The sequence below is a fragment of the Phaseolus vulgaris genome, chromosome 3 (genome assembly GCF_051622355.1).
Source record: "Phaseolus vulgaris cultivar YP4 chromosome 3, ASM5162235v1, whole genome shotgun sequence".
NCBI classification, from domain to species: Eukaryota; Viridiplantae; Streptophyta; class Magnoliopsida; order Fabales; family Fabaceae; genus Phaseolus; species Phaseolus vulgaris.
The window spans coordinates 19,778,286-19,792,406 of NC_143500.1; positions in this window are offsets into that span (position 1 = coordinate 19,778,286).

Consider the following 14,121-nt stretch of genomic DNA (forward strand, 5'->3'; position numbering starts at 1 on the left):
TGAGAGAAGTAATAAACATATCAAAACACAATTTTAACACGTGAAATTGTTTTTCAAAGACATCACAAGTGTTTCAATCAATTAATAGACCTTGGATTGTAAAGAAGTATTAAAACATATCAAAATACAATTTGAACACATGAAATGGTTTTTCAAAGGTATTATCACAAGTGTTTGGATCAAGTAATAGACCTTAGATTGTAAAGAAGTATTAAACATATGAAAACACAATTTTAACACATGAAATTGTTTTTCAAAGATATTCATAAGTGTTTCAACCAGTTAATAGACTAGGATTGTAAGAGAAATATTAAACATATCAAAACACAATTTGAACACATGAAATTGGTTTTCAAAGATATCGTAAGTGCTTTCAATCAATTAATAGCGAAAAGAACAAGTTGCAAACACTTAGTTAAAAGTAATACGCTTGTTTTCGACAAGTTAAGATACTTTTAAAACTATTATTATACAGAACATTCACTTTCTTATAGTTTCCTAGGTTGTAAAACCTCAGATCGTAAGTGAGAGAAGTAATAAACATATCAAAACACAATTTTAACACGTGAAATTGTTTTTCAAAGACATCACAAGTGTTTCAATCAATTAATAGACCTTGGATTGTAAAAAGTATTAAAAACATATCAAAATACAATTTGAACGCATGAAATGGTTTTTCAAAGGTATTATCACAAGTGTTTGGATCAAGTAATAGACCTTAGATTGTAAAAGAAGTATTAAACATATGAAAACACAATTTTAACACATGAAATTGTTTTTCAAAGATATTCATAAGTGTTTCAACCAGTTAATAGACTAGGATTGTAAGAGAAATATTAAACATATCAAAACACAATTTGAACACATGAAATTGGTTTTCAAAGATATCGTAAGTGCTTTCAATCAATTAATAGCGAAAAGAACAAGTTGCAAACACTTAGTTAAGTAATACGCTTGTTTTCGACAGGTTAAGATACTTTTAAAACTATTATTATACAGAACATTCACTTTCTTATAGTTTCCTAGGTTGTAAAACCTCAGATCGTAAGTGAGAGAAGTAATAAACATATCAAAACACAATTTTAACACGTGAAATTGTTTTCAAAGACATCACAAGTGTTTCAATCAATTAATAGACCTTGGATTGTAAAAGAAGTATTAAAAACATATCAAAATACAATTTGAACACATGAAATGGTTTTTCAAAGGTATTATCACAAGTGTTTGGATCAAGTAATAGACCTTAGATTGTAAAAAGAAGTATTAAACATATGAAAACACAATTTTAACACATGAAATTGTTTTTCAAAGATATTCATAAGTGTTTCAACCAGTTAATAGACTAGGATTGTAAGAGAAATATTAAACATATCAAAACACAATTTGAACACATGAAATTGGTTTTCAAAGATATCGTAAGTGCTTTCAATCAATTAATAGCGAAAAGAACAAGTTGCAAACACTTAGTTAAGTAATACGCTTGTTTTCGACAGTTAAGATACTTTTAAAACTATTATTATACAGAACATTCACTTTCTTATAGTTTCCTAGGTTGTAAAACCTCAGATCGTAAGTGAGAAAGTAATAAACATATCAAAACACAATTTTAACACGTGAAATTGTTTTCAAAGACATCACAAGTGTTTCAATCAATTAATAGACCTTGGATTGTAAAAGAAGTATTAAAAACATATCAAAAATACAATTTGAACACATGAAATGGTTTTTCAAAGGTATTATCACAAGTGTTTGGATCAAGTAATAGACCTTAGATTGTAAAAGAAGTATTAAACATATGAAAACACAATTTTAACACATGAAATTGTTTTTCAAAGATATTCATAAGTGTTTCAACCAGTTAATAGACTAGGATTGTAAGAGAAATATTAAACATATCAAAACACAATTTGAACACATGAAATTGGTTTTCAAAGATATCGTAAGTGCTTTCAATCAATTAATAGCGAAAAGAACAAGTTGCAAACACTTAGTTAAGTAATACGCTTGTTTTCGACAGTTAAGATACTTTTAAAACTATTATTATACAGAACATTCACTTTCTTATAGTTTCCTAGGTTGTAAAACCTCAGATCGTAAGTGAGAGAAGTAATAAACATATCAAAACACAATTTTAACACGTGAAATTGTTTTTCAAAGACATCACAAGTGTTTCAATCAATTAATAGACCTTGGATTGTAAGAAGTATTAAAAACATATCAAAATACAATTTGAACGCATGAAATGGTTTTTCAAAGGTATTATCACAAGTGTTTGGATCAAGTAATAGACCTTAGATTGTAAAAGAAGTATTAAACATATGAAAACACAATTTTAACACATGAAATTGTTTTTCAAAGATATTCATAAGTGTTTCAACCAGTTAATAGACTAGGATTGTAAGAGAAATATTAAACATATCAAAACACAATTTGAACACATGAAATTGGTTTTCAAAGATATCGTAAGTGCTTTCAATCAATTAATAGCGAAAAGAACAAGTTGCAAACACTTAGTTAAGTAATACGCTTGTTTTCGACAGTTAAGATACTTTTAAAACTATTATTATACAGAACATTCACTTTCTTATAGTTTCCTAGGTTGTAAAACCTCAGATCGTAAGTGAGAGAAGTAATAAACATATCAAAACACAATTTTAACACGTGAAATTGTTTTTCAAAGACATCACAAGTGTTTCAATCAATTAATAGACCTTGGATTGTAAAGAAGTATTAAAAACATATCAAAATACAATTTGAACACATGAAATGGTTTTTCAAAGGTATTATCACAAGTGTTTGGATCAAGTAATAGACCTTAGATTGTAAAAGAAGTATTAAACATATGAAAACACAATTTTAACACATGAAATTGTTTTTCAAAGATATTCATAAGTGTTTCAACCAGTTAATAGACTAGGATTGTAAGAGAAATATTAAACATATCAAAACACAATTTGAACACATGAAATTGGTTTTCAAAGATATCGTAAGTGCTTTCAATCAATTAATAGCGAAAAGAACAAGTTGCAAACACTTAGTTAAGTAATACGCTTGTTTTCGACAGTTAAGATACTTTTAAAACTATTATTATACAGAACATTCACTTTCTTATAGTTTCCTAGGTTGTAAAACCTCAGATCGTAAGTGAGAGAAGTAATAAACATATCAAAACACAATTTTAACACGTGAAATTGTTTTTCAAAGACATCACAAGTGTTTCAATCAATTAATAGACCTTGGATTGTAAAAGAAGTATTAAAAACATATCAAAATACAATTTGAACACATGAAATGGTTTTTCAAAGGTATTATCACAAGTGTTTGAATCAAGTAATAGACCTTAGATTGTAAAAGAAGTATTAAACATATGAAAACACAATTTTAACACATGAAATTGTTTTTCAAAGATATTCATAAGTGTTTCAACCAGTTAATAGACTAGGATTGTAAGAGAAATATTAAACATATCAAAACACAATTTGAACACATGAAATTGGTTTTCAAAGATATCGTAAGTGCTTTCAATCAATTAATAGCGAAAAGAACAAGTTGCAAACACTTAGTTAAGTAATACGCTTGTTTTCGACAGTTAAGATACTTTTAAAACTATTATTATACAGAACATTCACTTTCTTATAGTTTCCTAGGTTGTAAAACCTCAGATCGTAAGTGAGAGAAGTAATAAACATATCAAAACACAATTTTAACACGTGAAATTGTTTTTCAAAGACATCACAAGTGTTTCAATCAATTAATAGACCTTGGATTGTAAAAGAAGTATTAAAAACATATCAAAATACAATTTGAACACATGAAATGGTTTTTCAAAGGTATTATCACAAGTGTTTGGATCAAGTAATAGACCTTAGATTGTAAAAGAAGTATTAAACATATGAAAACACAATTTTAACACATGAAATTGTTTTTCAAAGATATTCATAAGTGTTTCAACCAGTTAATAGACTAGGATTGTAAGAGAAATATTAAACATATCAAAACACAATTTGAACACATGAAATTGGTTTTCAAAGATATCGTAAGTGCTTTCAATCAATTAATAGCGAAAAGAACAAGTTGCAAACACTTAGTTAAGTAATACGCTTGTTTTCGACAGTTAAGATACTTTTAAAACTATTATTATACAGAACATTCACTTTCTTATAGTTTCCTAGGTTGTAAAACCTCAGATCGTAAGTGAGAGAAGTAATAAACATATCAAAACACAATTTTAACACGTGAAATTGTTTTTCAAAGACATCACAAGTGTTTCAATCAATTAATAGACCTTGGATTGTAAAAGAAGTATTAAAAACATATCAAAATACAATTTGAACGCATGAAATGGTTTTTCAAAGGTATTATCACAAGTGTTTGGATCAAGTAATAGACCTTAGATTGTAAAAGAAGTATTAAACATATGAAAACACAATTTTAACACATGAAATTGTTTTTCAAAGATATTCATAAGTGTTTCAACCAGTTAATAGACTAGGATTGTAAGAGAAATATTAAACATATCAAAACACAATTTGAACACATGAAATTGGTTTTCAAAGATATCGTAAGTGCTTTCAATCAATTAATAGCGAAAAGAACAAGTTGCAAACACTTAGTTAAGTAATACGCTTGTTTTCGACCAGTTAAGATACTTTTAAAACTATTATTATACGTAACATTCACTTTCTTATAGTTTCCTAGGTTGTAAAACCTCAGATCGTAAGTGAGAGAAGTAATAAACATATCAAAACACAATTTTAACACGTGAAATTGTTTTTCAAAGACATCACAAGTGTTTCAATCAATTAATAGACCTTGGATTGTAAAAGAAGTATTAAAAACATATCAAAATACAATTTGAACACATGAAATGGTTTTTCAAAGGTATTATCACAAGTGTTTGGATCAAGTAATAGACCTTAGATTGTAAAAGAAGTATTAAACATATGAAAACACAATTTTAACACATGAAATTGTTTTTCAAAGATATTCATAAGTGTTTCAACAGTTAATAGACTAGGATTGTAAGAGAAATATTAAACATATCAAAACACAATTTGAACACATGAAATTGGTTTTCAAAGATATCGTAAGTGCTTTCAATCAATTAATAGCGAAAAGAACAAGTTGCAAACACTTAGTTAAGTAATACGCTTGTTTTCGACAGTTAAGATACTTTTAAAACTATTATTATACAGAACATTCACTTTCTTATAGTTTCCTAGGTTGTAAAACCTCAGATCGTAAGTGAGAGAAGTAATAAACATATCAAAACACAATTTTAACACGTGAAATTGTTTTTCAAAGACATCACAAGTGTTTCAATCAATTAATAGACCTTGGATTGTAAAAGTATTAAAAACATATCAAAATACAATTTGAACGCATGAAATGGTTTTTCAAAGGTATTATCACAAGTGTTTGGATCAAGTAATAGACCTTAGATTGTAAAAGAAGTATTAAACATATGAAAACACAATTTTAACACATGAAATTGTTTTTCAAAGATATTCATAAGTGTTTCAACAGTTAATAGACTAGGATTGTAAGAGAAATATTAAACATATCAAAACACAATTTGAACACATGAAATTGGTTTTCAAAGATATCGTAAGTGCTTTCAATCAATTAATAGCGAAAAGAACAAGTTGCAAACACTTAGTTAAGTAATACGCTTGTTTTCGACAGTTAAGATACTTTTAAAACTATTATTATACAGAACATTCACTTTCTTATAGTTTCCTAGGTTGTAAAACCTCAGATCGTAAGTGAGAGAAGTAATAAACATATCAAAACACAATTTTAACACGTGAAATTGTTTTTCAAAGACATCACAAGTGTTTCAATCAATTAATAGACCTTGGATTGTAAAAGAAGTATTAAAAACATATCAAAATACAATTTGAACACATGAAATGGTTTTTCAAAGGTATTATCACAAGTGTTTGGATCAAGTAATAGACCTTAGATTGTAAAAGAAGTATTAAACATATGAAAACACAATTTTAACACATGAAATTGTTTTTCAAAGATATTCATAAGTGTTTCAACCAGTTAATAGACTAGGATTGTAAGAGAAATATTAAACATATCAAAACACAATTTGAACACATGAAATTGGTTTTCAAAGATATCGTAAGTGCTTTCAATCAATTAATAGCGAAAAGAACAAGTTGCAAACACTTAGTTAAGTAATACGCTTGTTTTCGACAGTTAAGATACTTTTAAAACTATTATTATACAGAACATTCACTTTCTTATAGTTTCCTAGGTTGTAAAACCTCAGATCGTAAGTGAGAGAAGTAATAAACATATCAAAACACAATTTTAACACGTGAAATTGTTTTTCAAAAGACATCACAAGTGTTTCAATCAATTAATAGACCTTGGATTGTAAAAGAAGTATTAAAAACATATCAAAATACAATTTGAACACATGAAATGGTTTTTCAAAGGTATTATCACAAGTGTTTGAATCAAGTAATAGACCTTAGATTGTAAAAGAAGTATTAAACATATGAAAACACAATTTTAACACATGAAATTGTTTTTCAAAGATATTCATAAGTGTTTCAACCAGTTTATAGACTAGGATTGTAAGAAGAGAATATTAAACATATCAAAACACAATTTGAACACATGAAATTGGTTTTCAAAGATATCGTAAGTGCTTTCAATCAATTAATAGCGAAAAGAACAAGTTGCAAACACTTAGTTAAGTAATACGCTTGTTTTCGACAGTTAAGATACTTTTAAAACTATTATTATACAGAACATTCACTTTCTTATAGTTTCCTAGGTTGTAAAACCTCAGATCGTAAGTGAGAGAAGTAATAAACATATCAAAACACAATTTTAACACGTGAAATTGTTTTTCAAAGACATCACAAGTGTTTCAATCAATTAATAGACCTTGGATTGTAAAGAAGTATTAAAAACATATCAAAATACAATTTGAACACATGAAATGGTTTTTCAAAGGTATTATCACAAGTGTTTGGATCAAGTAATAGACCTTAGATTGTAAAAGAAGTATTAAACATATGAAAACACAATTTTAACACATGAAATTGTTTTTCAAAGATATTCATAAGTGTTTCAACCAGTTAATAGACTAGGATTGTAAGAGAAATATTAAACATATCAAAACACAATTTGAACACATGAAATTGGTTTTCAAAGATATCGTAAGTGCTTTCAATCAATTAATAGCGAAAAGAACAAGTTGCAAACACTTAGTTAAGTAATACGCTTGTTTTCGACAGTTAAGATACTTTTAAAACTATTATTATACAGAACATTCACTTTCTTATAGTTTCCTAGGTTGTAAAACCTCAGATCGTAAGTGAGAGAAGTAATAAACATATCAAAACACAATTTTAACACGTGAAATTGTTTTTCAAAGACATCACAAGTGTTTCAATCAATTAATAGACCTTGGATTGTAAAAGAAGTATTAAAAACATATCAAAATACAATTTGAACACATGAAATGGTTTTTCAAAGGTATTATCACAAGTGTTTGAATCAAGTAATAGACCTTAGATTGTAAAAGAAGTATTAAACATATGAAAACACAATTTTAACACATGAAATTGTTTTTCAAAGATATTCATAAGTGTTTCAACCAGTTAATAGACTAGGATTGTAAGAGAAATATTAAACATATCAAAACACAATTTGAACACATGAAATTGGTTTTCAAAGATATCGTAAGTGCTTTCAATCAATTAATAGCGAAAAGAACAAGTTGCAAACACTTAGTTAAGTAATACGCTTGTTTTCGACAGTTAAGATACTTTTAAAACTATTATTATACAGAACATTCACTTTCTTATAGTTTCCTAGGTTGTAAAACCTCGATCGTAAGTGAGAGAAGTAATAAACATATCAAAACACAATTTTAACACGTGAAATTGTTTTTCAAAGACATCACAAGTGTTTCAATCAATTAATAGACCTTGGATTGTAAAAGAAGTATTAAAAACATATCAAAATACAATTTGAACACATGAAATGGTTTTTCAAAGGTATTATCACAAGTGTTTGAATCAAGTAATAGACCTTAGATTGTAAAAGAAGTATTAAACATATGAAAACACAATTTTAACACATGAAATTGTTTTTCAAAGATATTCATAAGTGTTTCAACCAGTTAATAGACTAGGATTGTAAGAGAAATATTAAACATATCAAAACACAATTTGAACACATGAAATTGGTTTTCAAAGATATCGTAAGTGCTTTCAATCAATTAATAGCGAAAAGAACAAGTTGCAAACACTTAGTTAAGTAATACGCTTGTTTTCGACAGTTAAGATACTTTTAAAACTATTATTATACAGAACATTCACTTTCTTATAGTTTCCTAGGTTGTAAAACCTCAGATCGTAAGTGAGAGAAGTAATAAACATATCAAAACACAATTTTAACACGTGAAATTGTTTTTCAAAGACATCACAAGTGTTTCAATCAATTAATAGACCTTGGATTGTAAAAGAAGTATTAAAAACATATCAAAATACAATTTGAACACATGAAATGGTTTTTCAAAGGTATTATCACAAGTGTTTGGATCAAGTAATAGACCTTAGATTGTAAAAGAAGTATTAAACATATGAAAACACAATTTTAACACATGAAATTGTTTTTCAAAGATATTCATAAGTGTTTCAACCAGTTAATAGACTAGGATTGTAAGAGAAATATTAAACATATCAAAACACAATTTGAACACATGAAATTGGTTTTCAAAGATATCGTAAGTGCTTTCAATCAATTAATAGCGAAAAAGAACAAGTTGCAAACACTTAGTTAAGTAATACGCTTGTTTTCGACAGTTAAGATACTTTTAAAACTATTATTATACAGAACATTCACTTTCTTATAGTTTCCTAGGTTGTAAAACCTCAGATCGTAAGTGAGAGAAGTAATAAACATATCAAAACACAATTTTAACACGTGAAATTGTTTTTCAAAGACATCACAAGTGTTTCAATCAATTAATAGACCTTGGATTGTAAAAGAAGTATTAAAAACATATCAAAATACAATTTGAACACATGAAATGGTTTTTCAAAGGTATTATCACAAGTGTTTGGATCAAGTAATAGACCTTAGATTGTAAAAAAAGAAGTATTAAACATATGAAAACACAATTTTACACACATGAAATTGTTTTTCAAAGATATTCATAAGTGTTTCAACCAGTTAATAGACTAGGATTGTAAGAAATATTAAACATATCAAAACACAATTTGAACACATGAAATTGGTTTTCAAAGATATCGTAAGTGCTTTCAATCAATTAATAGCGAAAAGAACAAGTTGCAAACACTTAGTTAAGTAATACGCTTGTTTTCGACAGTTAAGATACTTTTAAAACTATTATTATACAGAACATTCACTTTCTTATAGTTTCCTAGGTTGTAAAACCTCAGATCGTAAGTGAGAAGTAATAAACATATCAAAACACAATTTTAACACGTGAAATTGTTTTTCAAAGACATCACAAGTGTTTCAATCAATTAATAGACCTTGGATTGTAAAAGTATTAAAAACATATCAAAATACAATTTGAACACATGAAATGGTTTTTCAAAGGTATTATCACAAGTGTTTGAATCAAGTAATAGACCTTAGATTGTAAAAGAAGTATTAAACATATGAAAACACAATTTTAACACATGAAATTGTTTTTCAAAGATATTCATAAGTGTTTCAACCAGTTAATAGACTAGGATTGTAAGAGAAATATTAAACATATCAAAACACAATTTGAACACATGAAATTGGTTTTCAAAGATATCGTAAGTGCTTTCAATCAATTAATAGCGAAAAGAACAAGTTGCAAACACTTAGTTAAGTAATACGCTTGTTTTCGACAGTTAAGATACTTTTAAAACTATTATTATACAGAACATTCACTTTCTTATAGTTTCCTAGGTTGTAAAACCTCAGATCGTAAGTGAGAGAAGTAATAAACATATCAAAACACAATTTTAACACGTGAAATTGTTTTTCAAAGACATCACAAGTGTTTCAATCAATTAATAGACCTTGGATTGTAAAAGAAGTATTAAAAACATATCAAAATACAATTTGAACACATGAAATGGTTTTTCAAAGGTATTATCACAAGTGTTTGAATCAAGTAATAGACCTTAGATTGTAAAAGAAGTATTAAACATATGAAAACACAATTTTAACACATGAAATTGTTTTTCAAAGATATTCATAAGTGTTTCAACCAGTTAATAGACTAGGATTGTAAGAGAAATATTAAACATATCAAAACACAATTTGAACACATGAAAAATTGGTTTTCAAAGATATCGTAAGTGCTTTCAATCAATTAATAGCGAAAAGAACAAGTTGCAAACACTTAGTTAAGTAATACGCTTGTTTTCGACAGTTAAGATACTTTTAAAACTATTATTATACAGAACATTCACTTTCTTATAGTTTCCTAGGTTGTAAAACCTCAGATCGTAAGTGAGAGAAGTAATAAACATATCAAACACAATTTTAACACGTGAAATTGTTTTTCAAAGACATCACAAGTGTTTCAATCAATTAATAGACCTTGGATTGTAAAAGAAGTATTAAAAACATATCAAAATACAATTTGAACACATGAAATGGTTTTTCAAAGGTATTATCACAAGTGTTTGAATCAAGTAATAGACCTTAGATTGTAAAAGAAGTATTAAACATATGAAAACACAATTTTAACACATGAAATTGTTTTTCAAAGATATTCATAAGTGTTTCAACCAGTTAATAGACTAGGATTGTAAAGAGAAATATTAAACATATCAAAACACAATTTGAACACATGAAATTGGTTTTCAAAGATATCGTAAGTGCTTTCAATCAATTAATAGCGAAAAGAACAAGTTGCAAACACTTAGTTAAGTAATACGCTTGTTTTCGACAGTTAAGATACTTTTAAAACTATTATTATACAGAACATTCACTTTCTTATAGTTTCCTAGGTTGTAAAACCTCAGATCGTAAGTGAGAGAAGTAATAAACATATCAAAACACAATTTTAACACGTGAAATTGTTTTTCAAAGACATCACAAGTGTTTCAATCAATTAATAGACCTTGGATTGTAAAAGAAGTATTAAAACATATCAAAATACAATTTGAACACATGAAATGGTTTTTCAAAGGTATTATCACAAGTGTTTGAATCAAGTAATAGACCTTAGATTGTAAAAGAAGTATTAAACATATGAAAACACAATTTTAACACATGAAATTGTTTTTCAAAGATATTCATAAGTGTTTCAACCAGTTAATAGACTAGGATTGTAAGAGAAATATTAAACATATCAAAACACAATTTGAACACATGAAATTGGTTTTCAAAGATATCGTAAGTGCTTTCAATCAATTAATAGCGAAAAGAACAAGTTGCAAACACTTAGTTAAGTAATACGCTTGTTTTCGACAGTTAAGATACTTTTAAAACTATTATTATACAGAACATTCACTTTCTTATAGTTTCCTAGGTTGTAAAACCTCAGATCGTAAGTGAGAGAAGTAATAAACATATCAAAACACAATTTTAACACGTGAAATTGTTTTTCAAAGACATCACAAGTGTTTCAATCAATTAATAGACCTTGGATTGTAAAAGAAGTATTAAAAACATATCAAAATACAATTTGAACACATGAAATGGTTTTTCAAAGGTATTATCACAAGTGTTTGAATCAAGTAATAGACCTTAGATTGTAAAAGAAGTATTAAACATATGAAAACACAATTTTAACACATGAAATTGTTTTTCAAAGATATTCATAAGTGTTTCAACAGTTAATAGACTAGGATTGTAAGAGAGAAATATTAAACATATCAAAACACAATTTGAACACATGAAATTGGTTTTCAAAGATATCGTAAGTGCTTTCAATCAATTAATAGCGAAAAGAACAAGTTGCAAACACTTAGTTAAGTAATACGCTTGTTTTCGACAGTTAAGATACTTTTAAAACTATTATTATACAGAACATTCACTTTCTTATAGTTTCCTAGGTTGTAAAACCTCAGATCGTAAGTGAGAGAAGTAATAAACATATCAAAACACAATTTTAACACGTGAAATTGTTTTTTCAAAGACATCACAAGTGTTTCAATCAATTAATAGACCTTGGATTGTAAAAGAAGTATTAAAAACATATCAAAATACAATTTGAACACATGAAATGGTTTTTCAAAGGTATTATCACAAGTGTTTGAATCAAGTAATAGACCTTAGATTGTAAAAGAAGTATTAAACATATGAAAACACAATTTTAACACATGAAATTGTTTTTCAAAGATATTCATAAGTGTTTCAACCAGTTAATAGACTAGGATTGTAAGAGAAATATTAAACATATCAAAACACAATTTGAACACATGAAATTGGTTTTCAAAGATATCGTAAGTGCTTTCAATCAATTAATAGCGAAAAGAACAAGTTGCAAACACTTTAGTTAAGTAATACGCTTGTTTTCGACAGTTAAGATACTTTTAAAACTATTATTATACAGAACATTCACTTTCTTATAGTTTCCTAGGTTGTAAAACCTCAGATCGTAAGTGAGAGAAGTAATAAACATATCAAAACACAATTTTAACACGTGAAATTGTTTTTCAAAGACATCACAAGTGTTTCAATCAATTAATAGACCTTGGATTGTAAAAGTATTAAAAACATATCAAAATACAATTTGAACACATGAAATGGTTTTTCAAAGGTATTATCACAAGTGTTTGAATCAAGTAATAGACCTTAGATTGTAAAGAAAGTATTAAACATATGAAAACACAATTTTAACACATGAAATTGTTTTTCAAAGATATTCATAAGTGTTTCAACCAGTTAATAGATAGACTAGGATTGTAAGAGAAATATTAAACATATCAAAACACAATTTGAACACATGAAATTGGTTTTCAAAGATATCGTAAGTGCTTTCAATCAATTAATAGCGAAAAGAACAAGTTGCAAACACTTAGTTAAGTAATACGCTTGTTTTCGACAGTTAAGATACTTTTAAAACTATTATTATACAGAACATTCACTTTCTTATAGTTTCCTAGGTTGTAAAACCTCGATCGTAAGTGAGAGAAGTAATAAACATATCAAAACACAATTTTAACACGTGAAATTGTTTTTCAAAGACATCACAAGTGTTTCAATCAATTAATAGACCTTGGATTGTAAAGAAGTATTAAAAACATATCAAAATACAATTTGAACACATGAAATGGTTTTTCAAAGGTATTATCACAAGTGTTTGAATCAAGTAATAGACCTTAGATTGTAAAAGAAAAGAAGTATTAAACATATGAAAACACAATTTTAACACATGAAATTGTTTTTCAAAGATATTCATAAGTGTTTCAACCAGTTAATAGACTAGGATTGTAAGAGAAATATTAAACATATCAAAACACAATTTGAACACATGAAATTGGTTTTCAAAGATATCGTAAGTGCTTTCAATCAATTAATAGCGAAAAGAACAAGTTGCAAACACTTAGTTAAGTAATACGCTTGTTTTCGACAGTTAAGATACTTTTAAAACTATTATTATACAGAACATTCACTTTCTTATAGTTTCCTAGGTTGTAAAACCTCGGATCGTAAGTGAGAGAAGTAATAAACATATCAAAACACAATTTTAACACGTGAAATTGTTTTTCAAAGACATCACAAGTGTTTCAAATCAATTAATAGACCTTGGATTGTAAAAGAAGTATTAAAAACATATCAAAATACAATTTGAACACATGAAATGGTTTTTCAAAGGTATTATCACAAGTGTTTGAATCAAGTAATAGACCTTAGATTGTAAAAGAAGTATTAAACATATGAAAACACAATTTTAACACATGAAATTGTTTTTCAAAGATATTCATAAGTGTTTCAACCAGTTAATAGACTAGATTGTAAAGAGAAATATTAAACATATCAAAACACAATTTGAACACATGAAATTGGTTTTTCAAAGATATCGTAAGTGCTTTCAATCAATTAATAGCGAAAAAGAACAAGTTGCAAACACTTAGTTAAGTAATACGCTTGTTTTCGACAGTTAAGATACTTTTAAAACTATTATTA